The 27,334-nt window shown below is 40.8% G+C and overlaps 1 protein-coding gene across 18 annotated transcripts in view; it reads right to left on the reverse strand.

Moving 5' to 3' along the window:
* Positions 1 to 27,334, reverse strand: part of NCAM1 (neural cell adhesion molecule 1) — a 312,825-nt gene that overhangs the window by 227,509 nt on the left and 57,982 nt on the right. The window lies entirely within an intron of this gene.

Raw genomic sequence — 27,334 nt, forward strand, 5'->3', positions numbered from 1 at the left:
TAGGTCAGTGCTGTTTTGGGATGGGGAGGTGGTCAGTATAGAATAATAGTCAAGAGTTCAAGCTCCAACATTGGACTGAGTTCAAAGCCTACCCTCCTCTCTTATGAGCTCTGTGCTTTTAAGCCAGGTGCCTAACCTCTCTGCTCTTCTGTTTGTTCCACTGTGAAGCAAGGTGATATTAATGCCAACTTCTGAGACTGGATCCAGGGAATTAAATAAGCAAGACACCTACTGGACACTCAATAATTATGGCTCTGCCTTCTACAGAGTATTTTAATCTGTTTTTTTCAAAGCAATCAAATTAGTATAGGCTAATGGGCACTCCTGTGATGAATAATTAACAAACTGCGCTGTCTCTCCCATGTAATTTTCCCCAAATGCTGTTAAAGGGAACAGAGTAAGTCTTTAGAAACATACCACAATTCATCTTTTTCTCATCATTCACCTATAGGTTTGTGGCTCTACTCATCTCACCTCAGAGCTTTAAATGACAAAACTTCTAACATTCCCAAAACTGATCAGCAGATAATATAACACAGTTAGAAAACCAATTAAAAAAAAAACAACTCCTTCATCCAAAGAAAAATTTCCTTGAGTTGAGCCACTTCACTCACCTCAAAGAGAAAAGCCTATTTCTATAACATACTGGCCTATTTTAGAAGACAGGTTGAAATAAAATAAAGCAATTTACCCATTCTGAATCTATCATCAGGGGAAAAGCAGAACTATTATCTCTCTCATTTAAATTCATTTGCGATATATTTTCATCTCAGGAAGTATAAATAATGCATGATGGCATTTCAGAACCTCAGATTAATGCTCCAGTGTGTTCTCTGTGTTCTATTGCTTTACATTTTGTAGTCACAGCATGCGTGATCCCACAGCAAGCTCGCGAATGTGGTTCCCAGTGGGCTGTTTTAGGGAGTAAAGTGGGAAGGGAATTGCCTTTCCCAGGGCGCGGAGGTGTCTGAGGGCACTTCCTTCCTTTACCACAATTACTGTCTTAGTGGGTGCTCCCTCACCTGCTGAGTTGCCGAAGCCTGACTGTGACCCGCTGAGAAGTTCTCACCGCCCAGTAGTGACTCATCCATCCCCTGAAAACGGCCATCCTGTCTTTCTACCCAAGAAGGCCATGACGGTGGAGGGAATCCACCTAGTGCTAGTTTTCTTACTGACAGGGGAAACAAACCCAGCGAGTTTGTCCTGGGAGAATGCTTACAGCGTAAACCAATTGTCATCTTCCTCACTTGTAAACACTTGTATCTTTGTTTTATATGTGTTTAAAGAATACACTAAAACTGGGGATGTTTTCGCTCAAATATCTGCCATCCTTCCATGCCTTAGAAATAAAAGTGACAGAAAGCTCACAAGCTAGCATTTCGTTGCTAGGTTCTACAAATCATAGTTTTGTTTGTCTGTGTTTTTTGAGATGGAGGTCTCACTCTGTCGCCCAGGCTGGAGTGCAGTGGTGCAATCTCGGCTCACTGCAACCTCTACCTCCCAGATTCAAGTGATTCTCCTACCTCAGCCTCCCAAGTACCTGGGATTACAGGCCTGCACCACATTGCCCAGCTAATTTTTGTATTTTTAGTAGAGATGGGTGTTTGCCATGTTGGCCAGGCTGGTCTTGAACTCTTGACCTCAAGTGATCCTCCTGCCTCAGCCTCCCAAAGTGGTGGGATTGCAGGCATGAGCCATGGCACACAGCCTACAAATCATGTTTTACAGCATGTGTGTGTGTATGTGTGTGTATGTGTGTCACACAGAGAAGGAATTAGCAAAGTGCAGCACGATGAAACAAATAACTAAAAATAATTACTTTCTTATCCTCCCTCAAAAGTCAAATGAACGTTGCTAGATCCATCCTGGCATTCTGCCATGTCCTGAAGAAGTTATGGGTCCAAAGCTGTTCAGACAATAGCCTGATATGGAAGGGCATGAGAAAGAACAGGTGGACGGGAAGGAACCAGGCAAAGTGTCCGCCTTGTCTGGGGAAAAACCATTCAGACTTGGTAGACCACTCATTGACCCAGCAAACTTTTATTTCCTTTAGTTAAACAGATGTTATTGACATGGACTAAATATTACTGAGGCTAAATATTATAATGAAAATATCACTAAAAATAGTGAGCCTGAATAAATCTGCTGTGAAATCGAAAAAAAATAAAAAAGGAAACTACTCAAAAATGTCTAGGCACATTTAGATTCCAACAAACACTTGCAGAGCACAGGCGGGGCACATGGCACAATGCTAGGTGGAGCAGGGCCCTGGAGGCTGTGTCAGGCAGGGGCCCTGCCGGTTGGGGAGGGAGATGTGACTGGGGCATAAGGAGATGTACTACAAGCTGGAAAGCTGGATGTGCTTGCAGCAACGAGGAGACCCTGAGGAGGAATGCTTGTTACCAGCTGGAGAGAGAACAAAAGACTTCTTAAAAGTGATGGCATTCCAAATCCACCTTTGATTAAAAGCAAGATTTCAGGCGAGGCACTGTGGCTCACGTCTGTAATCCAAGCAGTTTGATAGACCGAGACGGGTGGATCACCTAGGTCAGGAGTTCGAGACCAGCCTGGTCAACCCAGTGAAACCTCCATCTCTACTAAAAATACAAAAATTAGCTGGGCGTGGTGGCGTACGCCTGTAATCCCAGCTACTCGGGCGGCTGAGGCAGGAGAATTGCTTGAACGGGGAGGTGGAGGTTACAGTGAGCCACTGCACTCTAGCCTGGGTGACAAGAGTGAAACTCCATCTCAAAAAAAAAAAAAAAAAGGTAGGATTTCAATAGGGACACAGGAGAGGGGATGGATAGTGTGAGTCAGCAGGTTGAGTGGTCTGTATTGATGACCACACAGGTATATCACGCCTCTATTTGAAATCCTTCATGGCACCCACAGGATGAAGTTCTAAAACGAGATAGAGCCCCCGTCCCTGATCTGTCCCCAGTGCCCCCTCGCCAGCCTCATCTCCTACTGGCCCCCATTTCCCACCCTGGGGAGGAACCACCTACAGTTCCCCCTTTCCCACTCTGTTTCCACTGGCGGGAAATAAAGTCAAAAAGAAGGTTGTTCTAGATCACAGAAAGCTTTAAATGGCAAAATAAGAATTTGAGAATACAAATGATGAGAAGGAGGAAAACCAGTATTGACTGAGTCCTTACTATGTGTCAGGCACTAATCTAAGTAATGATGAAAAGTCAGGGACACTTTCTGGAGCAGAAGAAGGACAGGATGAGAGTTACGCTTTATGAAGATGAATCTAACAGCAACGGGTGAAGGGGCGAGCCGGGGAATCTGGCAGTGACCCTGCAAAGGCCACAGTCGTTATGGAGAAGGGAATGGAAAAGTCAGGGCAGAGGCAGACCTGAGGCCTTCACAAATGACAGCTGGGACAGGTGAGGAAGAGACCAAGGGAATGACCATGGCCCTAACAGGAGGAAGGAAGGTGACGGATGTGTCTGGGGTGTATTCCATCCAAAGCACTCCTAGGCAGGCACTGGAAGTATGGGCTGCAGTGCAGATGAGAGAGAAGAGTTAGGGATGACTCAGGAGTCAATGAGGACAGGAGGAAAGATACAAGCAGGGCTTTCAAGAACACCTGCATTCGGGGACTGGGAACAAGTGAAGGAGCCCAAGAAGAACAAAAGTAAGGTGAAGTCAGAAAGGGAGAAGGCAAACCAGAGGAGAACAGGGAGAGAGGCCAAAGGACAGAGGGAGGAAGGTGCTGCGGAGGGCTGAGGCCGAGGCTGAGAAGGCGCCACTGAATTCGGTGTCTGGGAGGATATGGCTAGTGGAAAGGCTGTGGCAGGGGCGGGGAGTCAGGAGTGGAAGGAAAAGGAGGTGATAACATCTCTTCAGACAAGTGGTGAGGAAAGGAAGGACAAAGGAGCAAGGAGAAGGGATATTCTCTGTCCCTCTCAGGCACAAGGAAGCCCTGTGATGTCTGCAGGCTGGACTCCGGGCTCAGAGATCTGCTGGAGAAGAAAAAACATCAAATGCCACAGGGCGAGGCTTAACTAATGAAATAGGTACCAGAGGAAGTCAGAGGAGGGAGGCGCGAGTGACAAGGGCAAAGTTCAGCTTCTGAAAGATGGATTGGTTTTTCCCATGAAACTAGAAAGAAGGAGAAAGCGAATTAAGAGAAAGGAGGTCTTTTAGAGAGAGAAGAGAAAAGCTGAAGGGACTCTTTTCAGAGCACTGCTTCTTCCTCGTAATGTATAAGAGCCACAGATGGACACAGGGACAGGTAAAGGGGTAAAGTGCTTCTGGGGGATGGTGGGGAGGATTCTACCAGTGATGACTGGGTCACCGATGGGAGGAGCAGTGGAACTAGTCAGACCTTGCCCTGGAGGGTTTCACAGTGATGTTGCTGTTGTTGTTTTAAATGGCGGAGAACAAATTTTAAAATAATTTTTTTTCAGACACAATAAAATGACACGACAAGAAGAGACCTAAAGATGTTCATTGTATCTTATTTCATTAAATGTTCCTATTACACCCTGATGAGCAGGTCTACTATTGGTTCACATCAAGTTGTCAAAATAAATCTGAAGATAGCCATCCCCATTACATAACCAAATCGTCAATTCATTATATAGTTACTCTCCTGGCTTCACAGACTATTTACCAGCATGCTACCCAAGGCTATAACACAAAGAAACATCTCTTGCCAGCACTCCTAATGTGAGAAAAAGCTTAAAAAATTTTTTACACATAACCACATTAACAAACATAAAGGCGTGTATGGGTTTATGACTCTCTTATATCCAATTTGAGAATGAAAAAAAATAAGACAGTAAAATTCTGCACATATCTCTTTTTTGACTGTGTATTGAGTGTAAACCATGTTTTATAAAATATTTTAAAAGGATATTCCACAGTTGACTGGAATCTATCTCATCTTATACTCTGTACCAATGACATTTCCTTGTAGCTGAAAATAATTTAATTTAGAATAAATTTATGGAAACTATGCCATGCTATTTCCTTGAACACTTAAAAGCAAAACCATACATATTAATATTATAACATTGGGCAGAATAATAATTCAAAAGGAAAGAAAAGGGTCTTACCTATTGTAACAGAATAATATGAGTTGGAAGACAGTAGCCAAACCATCCAGAAATGTTATTCCAGCCAGAAGGGATGAAGAGCAGAAGGGGGAAAAAAGAGAAAAGTGGTAATCAATAGTGATGTAAAAACACTTTCATTTTCTAAACCAACCAACGAACAACACTTATAACATAGTGAGAATCACCCAGCACTTTATAAGAGAGGAAATAAACAACAGAGGCTATCATTTGCTGTACTTATGATTTCTAAATACGCCATTATTCAACATACAAGCAACAATTCCAAACAGAAATTATTTAGATTTATACGAGAGAGCAATGTATTTTAAGGTTAAGAACAGGGTAGACAAACTACAGCATGCAAGTCAAATTCACCCACCATCTCTTTTTGTACATAAAGTTTTACTGGAACACAGCCATATCCATTTGTTTATGTATTGTCTGTGGCTACTTTTGTGCTATGACAGCAGAGCAACAGAGACCACACAGCCCATAAAACCTAAATATTTACAATTTGCCCATTATTGAAAATGTTTGCTGTCCTCTTTTTAAGGGTAATGATACAATTGTTCCTTTACCTGTTTCCTTCTCAGACAATCACATCCCAACCAGCCTAGACCTGTGCTGTCCAATACGGCAGCCACCATGCATTTGCGACCAGGGTACACTTGGAATATATTGTAGCTAACACAAATTGAGGGGTGCAAAATACACTCCGAATTACAAAGAGTCAGTAAAACAATAGCAAAAAGGTAAGATATCACATCAATTATTTGTATTTATTTATTTATTTTAAAATTATTATTATTTCAGAGATACAGTCTCACTCTGTAGCCCAGGCTGGAGTGCAGTGATGCGATCTCGTCTCACTGCAATCTCCGCCTCTTGGGTTCAAGCAATTATCCCTGCCTCAGTCTCCCGCGTAGCTGGGACTACAGGCACACTCCACCACACCCAGATAAGTTTTGTATTTTTAGTAGAGATGGGGTTTCGCCATGTTGGCCAGGCTGGTCTCGAACTCCTGACCTCAGGTGATCTGCCCACCTTGGCCTCCCAAAGTGCTGGGATTACAGGTGTGAGCCACCGTGCCTGGCCAATTGTTTTTAAAATACTGCATACCTGTTGAAATGATAATACTTTTGATATATTGAGTTGAACAGAATATATTATTAAAATTAGTTTCTATTTTTAACACAGCTACTAGAAAATTTTTAAATACATATGAAGCTCTAATTTTATTTCTCCTGAAGAGAAGTAGCCTAGAGTCTAGGCCCCAGACAAATAATACTCTGAAAATTATATTTCTCCAGGATGTGATGCTGAAATAACATAATTCAACTTACATCCTGTGTCTAGGCTATATTCCCAGAACTTAGACAGCAAATGATTGGTAATTGGTCTGCTTTTTCACTCGCTTCATAACTAAATTGTACAACTTGTCTGGTTAATTTGGTCCTTGAGATGACTGAAGAAAATGAGTGAAAATGTTCAATTATTGGCTACATACAGACACAGTGTAAGTTGCCGGTATCAAACTGCCTGGGAGCAATACATTTTGGTGAAGACCAATTACATCCTTTCATCTTCCCTCATTACAGAGATAAGAACAATGCAAAGTCTCACCTCCAGCAAGTTCCCTGTAGCACACTAACAAGTAAAGGAATAGAAGAGAAGAGCAGAAAAGCCTTGCCAGGAAAAGCCAAGTTCAAGTGAGCCTCTGTTTGCCAATTGCAAAAAACAAATCTGGACAATATAACCTATCATACAAAATGCATTAATTATTGTTGCAGATTCACACATATTCTGCTTAACATTTATCTCACTTAACATCCAAAGCTAACAGATTTACAGTACATATATATATTTTTTAAATCAGTGAGTTTTCCCTTTGGTTAGCCATATTTTTTTCCATGTAAATCTATGTCGTATAAGGAGACAAATGGATGACATTTACATACATGATGAGAAGTCTGCAGCCCTGGTGATGTCTATTCACCTCATCATATCCACAGTATTTGTGAACTATAATACCCCTTCCTGGAACACCAACATTCGTTTCTCCCAAGAAAGCACAGAACCAGCCATAAAGGTGTGACTGTGATAAAAGCTGATGGATTCTCACCACTGAGCAACGACCATGGGGGGGGGGGGCAAGAAATGGCAGAAGCAAAGCATTTCTTCCCCTCAACATCTCTATGATGTTTTCAAAACTTTAATCTAATTTTAACTCAATGGAGGCCAAACCCTAGAGTTCTTTTGGGATGAACTAAATCCAAGGCTCCTAATACGTGGGCCCTCCACAGCACCATCTCTCTGTCATGTCTTCAACTACCCATCATCAAATCAGTACCAGTCCCAAGCCAAGCAGATCTACTATGCTGGATGGTAAGGGATACCAGTGGTGAACAAATGAAATTCTTGCTTGCTTTAAAGATGCTTAGAATTAGTAGGGAGATAAGATGGGCATAAAAATAAGTACGATGCAAGTCAGACCAAGAGGTAAGTCCGGACTAAAGTGCTATGGGGCTCTCAGAGATGGGAGAGTCCCTTTTTTTTTTTTTTTTTTTTTTTGAGACGGAGTCTCGCTTTGTCGTCCAGGCTGGAGTGCAGGGGCGTGATCTTGGCTCACTGCAAGCTCCGCTTCCCAAGTTCACGCCATTCTCCTGCCTCAGCCTCCCAAGTAGCTGGGACTACAGGTGCCCACCACCGTGCCTGGCTAATTTTTTTGTATTTTTAGTGGAGATAGGGTTTCATCGTGTTAGCCAGGATGGTCTCGATCTCCTGACCTCGTGATCCACCCACCTCGGCCTCCCAAAGTGCTGGGATTACAGGCGTGAGCCACCGCGCCCAGCCAGGAGAGCCCTTTTCTTTTCAACTACAAATAATCAGGAAACTTTCCTTGGAAAGGATGGCACGAGAGGAAGATGATGAAGAGATTCTGTGCAGAGAGAATTATCTACAAAAGGCAAGGAGGCCAGAGAGCAGTGGGCTTGCTGGAGAGCAGTGAGCAGGGCACTTTGGCTGGGACATTGATTTAGGGATTAGTGAGCAATAATTCGAACAGCATGTTAGAACTGGGTCATGGAGAGGGCCTCAATGCTGGACAAAGAAACCTGGACTCCGTTTTTGGCAGGCTGGGGAGAACTGGTGCAAGCTTCAGATGGAGGGACTGACGAGATGCACAATGACACAGAGGCAAGAGCCCGGGACTGGGTGTTGGGAAGGCCCTGGTTGGGGGTGGTGCTCCCCACCCGCAGGGGTGGGCCTGGCCCTCTGGGACTGTGTTTTGACATTTTTCTTTTCTTGGAGGCTGGGCCAGGCAATCTTTAAAATTCTCACACACTCGAAGAAAATGTCTGAGTCCAGGAAGAGAGTTGTATTTTCAGGAGATGTACCTGGCACTTGTGCAGCCAGAGGCTGGAAGCCTAAGGACTATGGAGGACGCTACAGGCACAGTACAAGAGACATGTCAACATGAAGACCAGAGTTTGTGTCTGAAGCAGAAAGTGGGAGCAACATAGAAATGCCCACAGCATTGGAAAAGGACAAATATATTGAACTCATGCATTTAATGAAGAAGAGTAAGGAGGGACTCCAATGTGATCATGAGGCTGTGAGTCTGGGTGCATTAGACAAGAACTGAACACGGAACAATTCAATATCAATCAGCAGATGTTTTAAAAATAAAGTCCTATATAACAGAACCTGTGCTCAGGCGTCCAGACATGATGGAAACGGGGTCTCTGCAGCTAACACGTTCCCACACCAGCGACAGTCTGAGGCTGCTAATGGCTTGCACCTTGTTTCTGTTATTTTATTACTGTTATCAAGGAGACAAGAGGGGGGACAATGGCAATTTCAGCCTTGAACTAGCCTGGGAACAGACCCGAGGTGGCCTGGGCAGGAAAAGAGCAAAGGGATTACAACTCACAAACCTAGCCCTCTTGTTTTCCTCCCTGTTGTCATTCTGAGCAATCCTGTAACTTTTCTGGGCTTCAACTGCTTCATCTTAAAAAGGTGGCTGATAATAATGTCCTCTCTGAATTATAATGAGGATTAAATAAGCTAAGGAATGTGGGAGCACTTCGTGAATCTCAAAATGCTTTATGAATATGATTTGATGTGGGTGTTAATTCTAAGGCATTGGTGTGGCATCAGGTACCTGATAAAAACTCAGATATAAAGACTGAAGGAGGAGGATCTAGCTAAAGATAAGTTTGGCAGTCATATTAATAAGGATAGTAGCTAAAGTCATGGGTACAGAAGAAAGGGTAGAATGGAAAAAGCACAGCGAAAAAAGCTGAGAAATGAACTGAGATGAATGCCCACCTGTTCCCGGCAAGCAATGTGGGCATTAGAAAAAAAACTGGGCCAGGAATCAAGAAGCCCAGGCACCAGAATTCAGATGCGGGTGCCCCTGGGACCTAGAGAGACATGCGAAATGGTACTGAAGTCTTAGCCTATCTGTAGGGCATCTATTTCCTTGAAATATTTGGGGTGGGGCGGGGCAGGAGCTTACCTTGCAAGGTAGAATGGTTTACAAGGATAGTGAGAATTATGATAATAGCAAAGAGTTCCAAGGAAAGAGGGTTCCAGAAGGAAAAGGTGGTCAGAAGCACCAAATAAAGACAGAAGGCAAGAAGGATGAACCCCAAAACAGCAGAAGGATGGGGGTCCTGGGAGTAGACAATGACCTGGAGGGAAGGCATCTATAAAGTAGAGGGGGTAGAGGCAACGGCAACACAGAAAGGGGAGAGTGGGAGGTGAGCGCGGGGGCAAGGCAGGGGGAAGCAGTGGCTTGGCAGGTGGTTCAAGCAATGGAATTGGGGAGAGGCGCCCTAGACCAGAGCAGAGGAGCAAGCCAGGCAGGCCAGAGAGAAGGGAAAGCTGATGGCTCAGGGTGGCGGAGTGCCGGAGAGGGCTGCTGCGTCCAGCCTGGAAAACAAAGAGGGTGGCTCTTAACTTGAGCTGGGAGCAGAGGGTAATAAGGACTCCAAAAAGTTGGAGTGGAAGAATAAAAACAGGAAGCAGCTCATGTCAGGTAGATTAGAACTTCCAAACCAGAGGTGAGGTTATTTACTAAGAGTGGCAGGATCAGGCTCGGGGCTGGGGGCTTGGGGAGTGTGGCAAGGGCTTGGAAGAGCCCGGGTGGGGACTGAGATAGGGAGTAAAGCAGACAAGGCTACAAGGACTCCCTGAGATTGGAGACTTCCCCCAGGCACCCGGGACAGGAGCAGGAAAATGACGGGGCCATGCTGATGTAGGGCTGACAAGGCAGGCTCTGAAACAGACCTGGACTTCTCAGGAACTGGAGTCACATCCTTAAACTGGCTGGTAAATGCTAAATGTTTTATTCAGGCCCTCCCAGGCAAAGGCATATTCCAGGAGGCGTGGAGATGGTCTACATTCCTTCCTGACATACCCCTGTCTTGGAAAGACAGATGTTAAGAGGAAAATAAAACTAAAGAGGAAATCACAGTAATCATAAAATAACAGTGACATAATAATTATTTAGACCAAACATACTTCATAAATGCAAATATGGAAAGCAGGGGGTAGTGTTACATTTCATCTAGAAAATATTCCAGGGCTTCTCACATCCAGCTCTGTTAGATGATATGGGCTTCGCACACGTGACTCACCCAATAATGAAGCTTTCTTTCTAGAACACCAAGGCCTTTAAAAAATATTTCGGTGGCGTGCTCTTAAAAAAGAACTACACATTTCCCCAGTAGGCTGAGCATAATTTAATATCTCCTTGGTGTCTTGGGGTCATCATTATAAAAATCTGTCACTATCCTGGACAATATAATACTAGAATGCCTTCAGGGGTGGTGAGATGTGCAGTTACTCACCCATTCAATAAGGGATCCTAGATCTCGATGTCATTGTTAGTGATTCTGCTGTCTCCTGCTTAATCGTCTCATCTCAAGGTGAGATGTGTCTTATAATGTGTTGTCCATATAAACTTGAATTAAGAGTTTCAAGGGAAAAAATTGAGAATCAAACTTACCAAACCAGAATTGCCGTTTTCATAGAATTATAACAAAATGGGCCCTAGTTATAAGGTCTAAGGGTGTTTCTATAAGACTCCTACTAAGTAGGAGTTTTATAACAACAGTTTTACTCAGTGCTTAGTTATTTTTACTGTGTTTCATTTTCTTGTCTCTACAAATTCAAGGAATAAGGTGTCAAAAATCTAACTGCCCCAGGTAAATGTAGTATTATTACATTGCCTTCTCCACCATAAAATGCTAGAGAGTGTTGATTCAAGGTTATTAACAGGGTCTTCCTAATGTAGACTCCAGACTACTTTACTATAATAACAGAATATTTCCCATGTGTTTTTAAATGTCTACGGAGAATAGAAACTATTTTTCAGCCCTGAATTTCTCATCACAAATGGCATCGTGATAGCTAGATCCCTTGGGTTTGGGGTTTGGCTAGTCACGGTGACGCCTCCCCATAATGAATCCTTGATTTAATATTTATAAACCACAAGCTATCTGTGAATCCCTAAAGCTGCTGACAGCTAAGGAAAGGGGATATTAAAACAATATTTCATCTTCATCTTCTGTCCCATCCTACACCATGAGATGTTAACAGATTGGAGCTGTCACCCAATCACACATCGTCCAGGTCTACAGAAACCAGGGCCAATCAAGAGAAGCAATGCCAGAAGAAGAAAAAGAAGAAAAGAAATAACCACAAAACTTCATAAGAAATTCACATGTACAGATGAGTTCTCTTACTTCTGGATATTTAGTTTTTCTACAATTTAAAAATGGCTTTCTTTCTTAATAAAGGGAAAGAGTCATGGTAACACCAAGACTCCAGTCAAATATCAGTGTGTTTATATCTTGAATACTCTACAGCAAAGCCTTTAGGGTTTTCTTTTAAATCTCTGTACCAAATTCACAGCCCCTAAAGGGTAGGTGAAAGTGAAAAAAAAAAAAGTCTATTGTCCTCAAGGACAAATCCCCAGGGAAGAGTTTCTTTGCCCAGGTACTAATGTGCCACTTGCCTGCGCATGACTGGACAACAGACAGAGAAAGGAACTGACCCCCAGGACATGTGAGTGAGTTAAGCTGGAGCCTAATTATCATGACCAGATTTGAGGTTAATTTTCCTTTTCTGTCAACAGCACAAAATGAAAGACAGCTCATCAATCATATAAATTAGCACGGACCTCAGGCCCAAGCCTTAAAGAAACTAGGCCAAATCTAAAAGAAATCAGAACAAATTGCAAGTCACAACTTGAACAAAAGCAGATTATAACTCTCAGCAGTTTTCTGTCTCTTACGGATATCAAACAGAATACGTCTAAAACAATGGTAACAGGATTGCAGCATGAAGATGCTACCGGCCAATCAACTTTATAAATCCCTACAACATACGCAGGATTGATCTAAATGTCTTAGTCATGTCTTCAGTATCCACCAGGAGTGCTTGTTACAATGCCGTGAATACAGCGGAAGTTCAACAAATGCATATTAACTAATTAAAAACAAGCAGGAGAATGAAAGTGCTTTTTATAAGAGTAAGGAAGCTGGAAAACAGATCCTTTTAAAAGACAGCTCCAGAAGGAAGCATAGATCCACAGCCATATGGCTTGTTTACCTTTAATTCACATGATTTCTTTTTAAATCCTCTGAAGAATAGCCACTATTCTCTTTGCATAGTAGAGGAAAAATATGTTTCCACTTCTGCTGAAGAAAAAATTAACCCAGTATCTAATTTGAGATTAAAAGTAAAAGTAAGAAACTTGTATATTTTCATCCTAATCTTTCATCAGTCTTCATTCTGTCTCCACACTTGTTTTAATACATCCTGAAGCTGGGCACCCCCAACTCCACCCCCATCTGCACATTTCCTGCTATATTTTCATAACAACAACAACAACTGCTGCTGCTGCTGTTGCTACTACTACTGTTATTACCATTACTACTTCAGGATATGGAGGAGACTAGAAATCTGTTCACCTCTGCCTCCCTAAGCAAGTCTGATAACATTAGTATCACACATGAAACACAGCCTATTTCAGATGCGCAGCTCACCCCAGAGCTGCAATTACTGGTCCTAATTCTAAAACCAGAAGCAGTGATGTGTCTGAATTCCAGGGAGATGACTGAATGGAAATGTTCACATCTGATCACCTCTCACATACAAATTACTGTGTATGCCAATCTGGCAATTACCTCAAAAGTAATAGTAAAAGCCATGCAATCAAATTCGTTATTATGGTTTCCTTCAATTATGGGAGGCAAGAACCTGACTCAGAAAATGTATTGAGGGGGAAAAATACATCTCTGCATCTATTTTAATTTTAAATCAAGTCATTTCATTTAGAAAACTCTTTTGATTTTGGAAAAGACTCTCTGTTGAAAGACCCAGCTAAGTATAAGAAAATAATCAGCTCATTTCCCCTGGCATTCAGGAAACTTACTGCCCAGAAAACAAAACCTCCACTTCCACTCTTTTCTTCAACTGAATCCCGACAGGTAGAAGCTATAAGTCTCTAACACTTCTCGAAGGGACACAGAAAAATGGTGTAAGGAATATAAGAATGGGATTAAAACATCATTATGTGCTCCTGGAAGGAAGAAAATGTCATGATGCTCACCAAATCCCACTACTTTTTCTGCCTGGGCACACAGGAAAAGAATATTCCCCAGGCTCCGGGTGCAATGCAGTGTAGACAGACGAACAGCAATGTCCCCAAACTACATCCAGGCCTTGCCCCTCCCTCCTTCCTGTGAGTCAGTTGATGGGATGCAGGTGATTCTGGGAAGGGCCAGGGGATAGAGGTGCCTGAATCCCCGAATGACTGTATGGAGTAGGGTCTGCTGCAGTCCCACATCCCTGCTGACCTGTGGTAAGCCCCTGAGATCTGGGTGGAAGGGAGTGTTTCAGTAGATGGCATACCCTGAACAAAGCAAGTCCAAAAGTATAGGCGTCAGTTTCCCTATCTATTACCTATGTGGAAGTTAGGCAAGTCACTCAAATTAAGTTTTTTATTTGAAATTGAAAATTCTGGGAAGATCACTTCAGCCCAGGAGTTCAAGACCAGCCTGGGCAACATAGAGAGACCTCATCTCTAAATAAAGTAAAAAAGTAGCTGGGTATGGTGGCACGTCTGTGGTCCCAGCTACTCTTGAGGCTGAGGCAGGAGGATCACTTGAGCCCAGGTAGTCAGGCTGCAGGGAGCTGATGCACTCCAGCCTGGGCAAGACAGTGAGACCCCATCTCAAAAACAAACAAACAAAATGATGATAATACAGTAATATAGACATTCCTCATTATTTGCAGATTCTGTATTTACAAATTCACCTATTCTCTGAAATTTATTTGTAACCCCAAAATCAATACTTGCAGTACTTCCTTGGTCATGTGCAGAGCACTGTCCTTCCCAGCTAAACAAGGCGATGCTCTGCCTTCCTGCCTCAGCTCTCATACTATAAACAAGTGTCCTTTCCATGCTCTTCTTTTTTTCTTTCTTTCTTTTTTTTTTTGAGACAAAGAGTCTCACTCTGTTGCCCAGGCTGGAGTGCAGCGGCACGATCTCGGCTCACTGCAACCTCTGCTTCCTGGGTTCAAGCAATTCTCCTGCCTCAGCCTCCTTGGTAGCTGGGACTACAGGTGCCCACCACCACACCTGGCTAATTTTTGTATTTTTAGTAGAGCCAGGGTTTCGCCATGTTGGTCAGGCTAGTCTCAAACTCCTGACTTCAGGCAATCTGCCCGCCTCGGCCTCCCAAACTGCTGAGATTACAGGCATGAGCCACCATGCCCAGTCTTCTACGGTCTATTTAGTGCCAGGTCTTTCACATTTTTGTGCTTTTGGCGGTGATGTCGCTGTTTAAAATGCCTCCGAAGGTAGTGGTGAAGTGCTATCTAGTGTTCCTAAGTACAAGAAATCTGTGATGTGCCTTACAATAAAAATACAAGTGTTAATTAAGCTTCATTCAGTCACAGATTATTAATAGTCATGCTGATGGCTATGAGTTCAATTTTAACTAATCAAAAATAAATATTAAGTAAGGTGTCTTTAAACAGAAACGCACATAAAACAAGCTAAGATGTTGATCCGTCGACAAAAATATTGTGGCCAGAGGCTCCCAGGAACCTAATCCTGCATTTCACTAGAAGCAACAATTCAGTGTTCCCTTATTCAGTGTTTGTGGTGACTGTGTAGAATGTAATTACCAAAAAGAACAAGCATTGACTATGATAGTATCCTTAAGAGTTGTTGTGAGGATTGTAGGAGATGATGTATGTTAAAGTGTTTCATGTATAGGGGATAAAAAAATTAGCTATTACTTCCTTGAAATATCTAGGTGGGGTTTTTCACAAGCTTCAGCTGCACAAGTGAGGAAATGAAACTGCTTTATTTATTCTCATATCCTACTACAAATCCCTAGTAGAAAAAATTAGTTAAATCTTCCCTTTTGCAACAGGAAGTACAAAATATATTGCAAGAATCCAAGTACTACTTTGTATAACAAAGGATAAAGGGATTTCCTGATACCTTAACAAGATCTGGAAAGCAAGTGATATGTCTAATGTACAACTGATGTTAATGCTTTCCTTACCAGACATCTGCAGGCCCTTCTTGCTTTCCAACGAGATTGATAACCTCACCAAAAAATTAACGGGAGAATAAAATGCATCATATTTACATGTCAATTGTTCCATCTTAACCATCAATGAGATATAACATCTTAATTCTGGAAGGAACCATGTTTGAGATGGTATCTGTAGATGATGTTGTCTCATCTTTTTTTCTTAGACTGCTAGATCGTCTTATTACAGAGTTGAGAGAACTTCCAATATATAATCCTAAAGTACACCCCAATACAAGTCTGGAATTACTGTTTTCATCTTTTAGAGAAGAGAGGAACTAAGTCAAATACCTGGCCAGGGGCATGGCTGAAACCATACACTTTAGTACAATAACAAGCAGCTAGAGCTACTGCCCATACAGTACATCTCTGACCATCACAGCAATGCTATTAGACAGGCACTACTCATATCTGTGTCAGAAACGAAGATGCAGAAAGTTTCAAGTAACTGGCCTGGGGTCACAGACCTTCTGGCGCTCCCTTTATTATCAAATAAAGATAACACCAACCCCTAAGGTACATAGCAGGTGTGCAGGAAATGCAACATTGCCATCATCCACAGCCACACAACGAGTAGGGCAGGGAGAGGACTGACAATCAGTCTCTTTGGGTCCCCAGCCTATACTTTTTCCACCAAACCTGGCCAAAGTCAAGCATCCTTAATAAGAATGGCAAAGTTTTTCCTCCACCAGCTTACCAGCTCCGTTTAACTTTTTTTAATCGCAGCATTATTTTTAATGAAACATTCCATTAAATTAATACATGTAATGTGGTTAAAAAGTCAAATAGTTCAGCAGAAGGCCTTATGTTTCAAAGAAGCATGCTTTAAGTCTTTAAAATACTTTTTTTCTAAAGTGACAGCCACATCTCTAAATACTTTATTTAAATGGATATTTCTTGAGTTTTCCAGAGTCTGCTCTCCAGGAGCCCTGACTCCTCTTGCTGTCATCTGAATTGGCTCTCCCTTTAATCCTGGTGCTGTTGGTTCCTCTTTAGCCCTGCTGTGTTCTAAACTCACCTTCATATTGCACAAAAGTATCAATACTGAGTTGCTTAAAATGTGCATATATACTTGTTTGATTCATAGATAACTTTATAATACTACATGCAAAGCAACTGAGAAGGGGTGGGACAGGGCACCACTGCTTTTTAACATAGGGCCTTCTGTTAAACTATTGGACTTTTCAACCCCATTGCATGTATTGAGTCAATGGAATATTTCACCACTCTCTGGAGATAGATTTTTCCTGAATTCCTCACCTTTTTTTCTTAATTTTCTCCCTTACTTTGCTGAAGCACATCCCCAAATAACTTCCAAGAAACACATACAGTTATTGATTGCCAACCAATCCTGTGATTATGGTCACCTAGGATGTTACCACTGGCTGACAATATCATCAATTCAATCATTACTGCCGAAATTTTATTCTGTATATCTGAAAAACACTAACTTTTGGGATTTACATTAGTCACAGAAAAGATGCTTTTGTTCTATGCTAAAGGAGCAATGCCAGCTGGGTAATTCTCAGTTCTGCTCATGTCATAACCTGCTAGCATTAAGAGATGACCTCGCAACACTAAAGAAATATTTTTGCTAGTTCTATTTAAGAGGTATTATTTTCTGAGCTATAGTGATATTTTTAGACTTTGGCTAAAAAAACTAGACATGCTGCTGAGAATAAAAGGAAAAATAAAAGTGGATGTAAAGTAAATACTCTCTGAGCAACTGTTATGCTATTATGCTATTTTACTTAAGCCGATATTTATAAAGTAAAAACCAAATGGCCAGTTGATGTAATTAACCAGGTAACTTAGGATGAAAGAAATCACCTTCATACTGCACAAAAGTATAGATACTGAATGCTTAAAATGTGCATATACACTTGTTTGATTCACTAGATAACCTTATAGTGCTATAGTGCAAAGCAACTCAAAACGGTAGGCATGACTTGACAAAGAAAACAAGGTATTATATAGACACTTTTTTTCCATCTAGAGAAAACTTTCTAGGAAACATTAATTCATGGATTTGATTTAGTATGAGTCAAATCCACACCTCCTGGTAATTTAGGAATAAACATGCATCTCTCCATCATAAGAGAATGTCTTTTACACGGGTGTGATTCATGTTCTCTGATACCAATAATACCCAAAGGGGCTTCCCATTCTATTCTTTTTTTTTTGACAAGTGTAAAATATTTGTTTATAATTGACACATAATAATTGTTCATGGTTATGGGGTACAGTGTGATGTATACATGTATACATTGTCTAATGACCAAGTCAGGGTGATTAGCATGTTCATCATCTCAAACCTTTATTTTTTTGTGGTTGTAACTTTCAAGATCTTCTTTGTTAGCTATCTTGAAATACACAGCACATTGGTATCAGCTATAGTCACCCTACTATGAAATAGAAAACCCAAAACTATTCTTCCTATATAAGCTGACCAACCTTTTCCCAGCTTGCTCACCTCTTTCCCCTCTCCAGTCTCTGGTAACCACTATTCTATTCTCTACTTCTATGAGATCAGCTTTGTTAGATTCTACATATGAGTGAAATCATGAAGTAGTTATCTTTCTGTGCCTGGCTAGTTTCATTTAACATTATGTCCTTCCTTTTTATTCTATATGAATCAAAACCCTGAAACGTAGTCAATTTCTGGTAAGTTACATTAGCATTAAGACCAGGAATGTAAAAAGTTTGATATAAATTACCTTAAATTGAAATAAAATCGTATTAAAGAAACTCACTCTTAGAAAGTTAGCTCATGGGAGTCATATGAATCAAGTCTTTCATTATTTGGAGGTGTCTCATCTAATAATTTCCTAGATTTGACAGTTCAGGGTGAGACAGTTCTTATACATTCAGGTGAAAATTCACTACAGTAATTATTAAATGCCAAAAGAAGCTGTTTGAGATCAACTTTCATGCCAGTGACTTATCTACACCAACAATTTATCATTACCAAGTCCTTGTTGAAGGCAGAACAATGATCATAAGAACTAAAATCCAGGAAATCATCTTTAAAGGTCTTGATGAAGACCAAAATTAACCTAATATTGAGTAGCAGCCTCCCTATCTGTACTGAGACTCATCATACTATAACGGGACTTCACATGCAAAGCCCCATTGTTGCATGTTGTCTATGTCATTAAACAAGACACTAACATTTTAAATTCCTACAACATCTGTTCTGTTACCTTTTAGCCATTTCTACTTACAGGCTACATCAACATGTTTTATATACTCTTTAGGATCCCAAATTTCTTTTCTTCATTTTGAAAACACATAAACATCATTCCTAGGTTTTTGTTTTATTTATTTATTTATTTATTTATTTATTTATTTATTTATTTATTGTTGAGGCAACAATGAAAGAGGCTGTCAATTTTGAAATGTAATTGTACAAAGAATTATATTTAGTCATATTGATTTCTTTGTTCACAGAGAATCTCAAGGTGATCCCAGGTCCTGGGATGTAGGAGGAAAAAGCAGCCAGGGACATGCCTCATCTTTGTGCTTCTCTGTGAGCCTGCTTAGCAGCACTTTGCATTCATGGTTGCTAATCTTCCGAACAAGACTGCAAGGGACACTGCAGTGTGGGTGGGAAGACCTCGGAAGAGAGGGAATGGGGTCTGAGTCCAGCTCTGCCACATACTGAATATCTGGCATGAGGTAGGTTGCCTACTCACTCTGAGCCTGTTTTTCCAGCTATAAAATAGAGATTAAAACGTCCAGCTCAGCATGGCTATAACTTACATTAAATGCCTAGCAGGTGCTTAATAAATGACAGCTATCATCGTTACTACTACGATCTTAAAGATGAGTAGACGCAGACTCCAAGATCATAAGTCATCCATCTAACCATGTGTCTGGCTGCTTTCAGAGTCTGTGCTCTCTCCCATACAAAATATTTATCCACACAAGGACATTTTAAAGTGTCCAGCACCTTCTGTTGCCACTGTTTAAACTTTATACAATGTGTGCTTCTGATTTTTCTAAAATAATACATTGATATTCCCCACCTGCATCCTTAAGGGTGCCACTAGCTCAAGAAGAAGGCTGATGGCACATGCCCCCTCTGTGACCACTCCTCCTATGTCTACACGGCATGCAAGGAAGTCAGCACCTCTCTGTGTATGACAGAGAGCTTCTGTTTCCTCAAAAAATATAAAATCCTGGGAGCAAAGTGGCCGGTGAAAATCTTAACTATGATGTTAACTTATTTCTAGGTCCACTGTGACTTCATGTGGGCCCTAGACATGAGTCCCTGCCCATCTTCACAGTCCCTATTAGTTGGGTAATGAGAAAGAAAATGATTGCCCATCTGGTTTAATCTTTTGGCTTTAGATGCTGTATCTGGAATGTACAGTGCTTCTCTAAGAAGGCCCTGGAGTTTTTTCAAGTTAATTTGTAATTCCTTTGAAATATTTCCCTTAAACCCTAGAATTCTGTCTTTTGAAAATCCTTGTAACTCACAATTCAGGGCTCTGCATTTAATAAGTGTTCTTGAGCACAGCAGGCTCTCCATAAATATTTGCTGACAGTTCAATAAGCATTAGCTGATGATGCTAACCCACTTTAAAAATATATGCAAACTACATCAAGATGTATAGTGTTGTGGGCACAACCACAAAACAACTCAAAAAAAGTTTCCATAAAGCAGCCAACCCATGCTGATTTTTCTCTTACTTTATGCTTACATGTTTACAATTCTCTCTGCCTCTCTCTCTCTCTCAGCTCCTTGTGTCATTCCAATCTCATTTCCAGTATCAGAAAGAGCTTTTTTTTTTGAGATGTGGTCTTACTCTATCACCCAGGCTGGAGTACAGTGGTACGATCTTGGCTCACTGCAACCTCCACCTCCTGAGCTCAATCAGAGGGCACTTTCTTTATTTAACCCACCTCCCTCTCTGCTCACTTACTCTCCGGAGCATATAGCATTTTATTTTCTTCATAGGACTTCTTACTATTTGAAACATCTTATTCATTCATTCATTCATTCACTCTTTTACCTTTACACCATGTGTCTCCTCCAATCAGAGTAACAGATCTATGAGAACAGCATCTTAATTTATAGTTACCACGGTAACCCAGCATTCATGATGTATAAGTAGGTGCTCAGCAAATAATATGTGAATAAAGGAAGAAAAGAATGAATAACTATGGCTGTTTTCGTGGTTGTTCTACAGTTATGTCTCATAACTAACTTAAATACGCTATAATCCAACACATGAGCAAGACCTCGTTTCCATTTACTATTCCATAAAATGTCCGGTACAATTCTATGTATACTTTAAGTGTTTAGTAAATCCTGATTTAAAAAATGACTCAAGAAATAGCTAAATTATTGTTAGTTAAGCAAATTATTTAATTCCGGTGATTTGCATTCTAAATGGCCAAATATTTTAACAACAAAGCCATTTTCAAATGACTACACCATTTCCTGAAATCAATGATGAGACCGTTTGGAAGCTGTTAGCCATTTATTTCCAATGAGATTTTAAATTATTTCAACATTGGTTCAAACAGCTTTCCCTAATTGTCCATACCTGGCAAATGAACAGATGGTTCAGAAGACTACAGAATTTGAAGCAATTGCTTAAGGTTTTTGAAACCACCTACCACTTTGCAGCAGTTCACTTAAGTTGTTTTTAAGCAGTGAGTGAAGATATCCTAAACAATCTTCCTAATGTAGTGCATTTTTAGACAAAAAAAATAGAGGGGGTTAATTTCAGATTCTTTTGAATAGGCATGAAACACAACACCAGTGGCAAATTACCCCTGGCTTCAATTTTTTTTCTTTTTTTGACCATACGGTAAGTCTGAAGTTTCATAATCCCCACTTTACTGCTAAAAATATAAACTTCATAATGATGGAAAAAATACATATTCTTATGTTACTTTTGCAAACAACTTGTCAGCATAAGTTAAAGCCTAGAAAACCTTCTACAAGACTATATTCTAAAAGCTTGCAACACATTAACTGGTACTAACCTCCTTTTCTAAATGACACTAAACTTCTAAAATACTAGAGATAAGCAAATAAACTACTCCAACAAACACAGAATGAAGCGAACAATGAATTGAGAGGACACTACAAAAAGGGGTGAATAGTAAATGACAGAGTAAAAAATACCTAAAATATAAAACTCATCACATGTATGACTGGATATGGAATGGAAGTTTGCGTGTTGGCTCCAAATTTTAGCTAAAGTTCAAAACCAAGGACAGTAGATGACAAATTACCGTAACTTTAAAGATGCATCACCGCAGGCCTTCCTGAGATACTGAAACTGCTCCTTGGCCCAGCCATACCACTGTAAGAGACTAGAGGCTGTTGCTGGGAGATTCTCTGAGGCATAAGCAATGCACAAGCATAAGCAGTACTCTGACCTTGCCCACTCACCTGCCTCAAGCTGAGTAAGGGATACCCCAAGGGAACCCTCCAAAGTGATCAAGGTACCTGCCATGAAGAAAGCTGGACACAACTTTTTAAATCCCTGAAAGTAACTGGAGAGCTATGGGATCTATCCAAGAAGTTGTTGCAAACCTGTGTCTGTGATTTACCCTTTTTTTTCCTTTTTTTGCAGATCAGACTAAAATCTTGCCCCATGCATTAAACATTCATTTACCCCCAATGGGGGAGAAACGTACAGTTTATTGAATGCTAGAGTCCTTTTCAGGTTTTTGGCAAGGCTATTTTAAAAGAATGTCCTCCTATTTTCTGTTTTCACTCAACATCATTAAAACAAGAAAATATACAAATTTCCTAATTCTATGAAATTCATAACTTGATCTTGAATACATAGATATATATTTGTAGCGACTTAGATACACAAACAAACACACAGAGGAAAACAGGACCCTAAACTTCCTAATCAAACATAGGTGGTTTAAAGCGATTTCTTTTAAAATTTTTCTTTTAAAGGAAAACTCTGTTCATACTCCTCAAGTCCTTCAATAGGTTTTCTTCTTTCAGAATGTTTTTTATTCCTGGAGATGGTCATTGAAATGAATGAAAAATGGACAAGCACAGCCAAGTGAATTCTTGGCTGTAACTTCCTTGGGAAGTGCTTTGTGGGTAGGCAGCTGAATGAACTGCTATAAAAGTCACGGAGCTGGCATTTAATCATTTCCGTTTCTCTGTTCCTGGGCCACATCTTTCCTTTTGGCTTGCATAAGACTTGTCAGACTACTAAGAGGGAATCAATGTTTTAATGCACAATTTCAATCAACTACCCAATATTTATATTCTAATAAGAGCCTCAACACATATATTGTTTTTCTCCATGGTAAGAAAGATAACCCACACTTATGGTGCCATCTTTTCAAGCTCATGTTGCTCTGATATTTGCATAAATAGTATAGTATCTAGCAGTTGTGCCAGGGTCTGCAACTCTTCTCTCAATATTCACTTGTTTCTTATTACATAGTAGTAAGAACTGGACTTTAAGAGAGGTATACTCAGCTAAAAGCCTACATTCTCTGTCCTCTCCTGCAGTGGGTGTGGCAAGGTGACCAAGTTTCTGCCAAAGAGATATGTAACTTCCTAGAAGCTTCCTCATAGGGAAGAAAAGATTATTCTTTTTGTCACTTCCTCCTTATAGTTTGTCAATGTAATGTGATGGCTGGAGCTGTAGCAGCCATGTTGAGCCGCAAGGTAAGATCCTAGTAATAAAGATTGAGAGCGGAAAACTAGGATCCTTGTTCCCCGATCACATGGTGAAACCACCATTACAATCCTGGACTACCTACCTACCTACCTACCTGCCTTTGGACTTCTTTTATGAAAAATAAATAAAGTAACCTGTTGAAGCCATCATTATTTTAAGTTTTTGCTCACATGTGGCCAAACCCAATTCTAACTAATACAAGCATTCTACTTGTGCTTCCTTGGCCATCCCTCTACCAGATTCTATTCTCAAACCCATCTGTACTCAGTTCTGAAAAGCAGGATCTGTAATACTATTGGGGAAGTTTATATGAAGCCACTGGCTATATTCCTTCATCCCACAAGTCTAAGGGGCAAGCACAGCATTATCTTAGGATGGTATCTTGGGATGATCCATCATCTATGCAATTTCAGAAGAATTTACCCTGTCCAGAATAGAAACAACAAAAGTGTAGAGACCTCGGGCTGGGTGCGGTGGCTCACGCCTGTAATCCCAGCATTTTGGGAGGCCGAGGCGGGCGGATCATGAGGTCAGGAGATCGAGACCATCCTGGCTAACATGGTGAAACCCAGTCTCTACTAAAAAAAAAATACAAAAAATTAGCCGGGTGTGGTGGCGGGCACCTGTAGGCCCAGCTACCCAGGAGGCTGAGGCAGGAGAATGGCATCAACCTGGGAGGTGGAGCTTCCAGTGAGCTGAGATCGCACCACTGCACTCCAGCCTGGGTGACAGAGTAAGACTCCGTCCCATAAATAAATAAATAAATAAATAAATAAATAAATAAATAAAGTGTAGAGACCTCATCAGTTCTGATGGTGCTGTTCAGAAATGTATTATCCTCTTCCCTAGAGTCATAAACAAGCAAAATATTTATCTCTGAAAACTACAAAAGTATGGCTCTCTAAACGGTGAACCGGAGAATTGGATTGAATGCCCCAAGTGAGGTGTTTGTATTGAGTGCATTATCTTAAGCAAAGTAAGTCAGAGGCCTGTTGGCTTAAACCAACTCCTTCCAACATATGCTTAGTCCCAAAGCATCTTTTAAACTCAAATTTAGGGTGGGTGGACTAACACCAGACCAACTGTTATGAGTTTCTGTTAGTTTCATTGGCTTTGGCTATATAATTCCTATTACAAAATATTTTTCCAGCTCGTTCTTAGCATTTCAATGATGAGCTGGTTCTGCTCAAAACATTACCAGGCTTCCCATCTTCTCCCTATTGCACAGAAATAACCATGCAGTAGCTGTGGCTTAGTTTAATTATCTACCTTTGGTATTTCAGGGGTTTAGTAAAGTCTTGTAAATGGCATTATTATCCTGAAGGCTAGTCAAGCAAAGCCAAATGGTCCACAGCAGGTTTTTAAAAGCCACAAAAATTTCTTGTAATACTATAATCATGCAAAATGACAATTTGTGTAAGTCTGCATAAGCCAACTTATTTAGTGACATGACAATGGGAAAATCACTGTGGCATTATTAGTTGCATTTTGTGTAACAGAGATATTTTGAGGGCTTTAATTAATATAATGTATAAATAGGAAATATTTTCCTCACATTCTTAAGCATGGAAAAAATTCATAGGAATTACCAAAGCTGATTGTCTCTGAGATTTAGGAAGGATGAAAACAAACATACTCCAGTTTGTCTCTTAAGACCATTTTCCTATACCAATTACTATATGACTTAAACCCAAATAAATAGCCAAAGGATGTCATAATAGTTTTATTATGTTTCCTATTAGAATAAGGCTTCCAAACATGTCTCTAGACACATTTATATAATGTCTTCTCCATTCATGTTAACTTCCTGGACTCCTGCAATCCTAACAACTGATTCCATTCACTGCATGTCCCATAAAAGTGGTCTGAGAACTTAGATGGACAGAGAATGGGCTACAGCATGCTAACTCATGATCCTTTGCAGTGACGATCTAATTTATTCAGTCAATTCGTACACTCAAATATGAGGAAAGCACTAAGCATACTGCCCAGCATGTGGTAAGCACTCAATTGTCTTACCATTATTCCTATTATTATTGTTAATTTCTTATCCTACAAGTTAGCAGTTGCTGACTTGTAGGAGCCACCAATTAAGAAAATAATAACCTTGGGCACAGTGGCTCATGCCTGTAATCCCAGCACTTTGGGAGGCCGAGGGGGGCAGATCACCTGAGGTCAGGAGTTGGAGACCAGGCTGGCCAACATGACAAAATCCTGTCTCTACTAAAAATACAAAAATTTACCGGACATGTTGGCACATGCCTGTAACACGCCTGTAATCCCAGCTACTCGGGAGGCTGAGGCAGGAGAATCACTTGGAACCTGGGAGACAGAGGTTGCAGTGAGCCGAGATCACGCCACTGCACTCCAGCCTGGGTGACAGGGTGAGATTCCATCCAATAATAATAATAATAATAATAATAATAATAAATGGCAAAACATTGCCAGCTACCCAAAATGAAGTAACAAATCCAATAAAATGGTAGGCATAAAATTGCTTTTCAAATTCTAAGAATGGTTTCATCAACAGCGATATGTCCCTATATCTCCTTCTGGGAGCAAACTAGGTTGTGCTCTAAGATAGCAAACTAAGTTGGCCACTGTCTCCCTAAGTTTTCACGTCCTTCGCTATTGAAAAATCTTTACAGCCTCTAAAGTAAAAATATAACAAAATATATAAGGGACAGTTCAAAGGTAATATGCAAGAGATCGTTGTCTGTGAATATCCAAGACCTACGGTTAAGAGAGTAGGTGGGGAAGCGACTGGTGCCTTAAGAATGCAACACTTGGGGGTGAGCTGAGTACGGAGGAGATGACTTCCAACTGAAACAGCCCTGCCTCATGCAAGCGCCTCTTCCACTCATCAACCCAACACCCTCACCCAGCCTCTTCCTGATGGTCAGATGAGGTAGGTATTCAAGGATAGAAAGCAAATTCAATGAAAATATTCACAAATCTTATAAAGATATAAGATTTCATAAAGGCAATGTAAGGAATGCTGAAAAACTGCTCAAATCACGAACACATTGTTGACAAAGGAGGGACCAGCAAACAAGGAAGGGGTGAAAGTGAACTGGGATGAGGACTGCATGGCTGTCTCCCGAAGGACTTGGAGGGCCCTTGAGAAGCTGACGATGGCCTTTAACATCCTTGCAAAAATGACCTCTTTATAATCACAGAATGGGAAGCGAAATGTGAAGCAACAGACGTCATACTGTGTTATTATGCAATTTCAGAAATAACAGGAACATCATTACCAAAGACTACCACACAGATGCAGAATAACAGCAATGACAGAGCCAAAGGTGGCATCTAGACTTCTGCTTTCACAGAGGTCAGGAACACAGACAGGAGAACTCATGTGCTACATTTGGTTCAGGGGAGGGCAGTGAAGGGAAAGTTAATGAGTTCTGTATTGGACATACGAAATCGTACGTGTCTGTGGTGACTAGAAATTGTAATATATCTAAGAAGCAATGGAATACGTGGGACCTAGAACTCAGGTGATGTTATCTGTTCCAAGTATACACGCATACATATGTTATTAGTGGTATCTGACACCACAGAAGTGGCAGAGATGGCCCAAGAACAGTGTAAAAGAAAAGAAGATGGCCAAGATGCACCAGCATTTAAGGATGGATAGAGGAAAGGAGCCAGGAAAGTAAGAAAAATATGAATTATTCAGGAGACAGTATCTGTAGGAAACAAAGATAAATGTGGAAATCAGTAGGTCTTCAAAAAAGAGACCGCATCTGCACAGAGTTTATCATCAGCTATTGAAATCAGGCAAACGTTAGCTCTAAGAGCTCCTTGGAAGGCTATTGAAGGTAAAGTGACGTCCCTAAATACCTGCACAGAGTTTATCATCAGCTATTGAAATCATGCAAATGTTAGAACTAAGAACTCCTTGGAAGACTGTCAAAGGTAAAACAAAGTCCCTAAATATCTGTGTGCTTAACAACACAAC

Source organism: Papio anubis, chromosome 12 (genome assembly GCF_008728515.1).
Source record: "Papio anubis isolate 15944 chromosome 12, Panubis1.0, whole genome shotgun sequence".
Classification (NCBI taxonomy): Eukaryota; Metazoa; Chordata; class Mammalia; order Primates; family Cercopithecidae; genus Papio; species Papio anubis.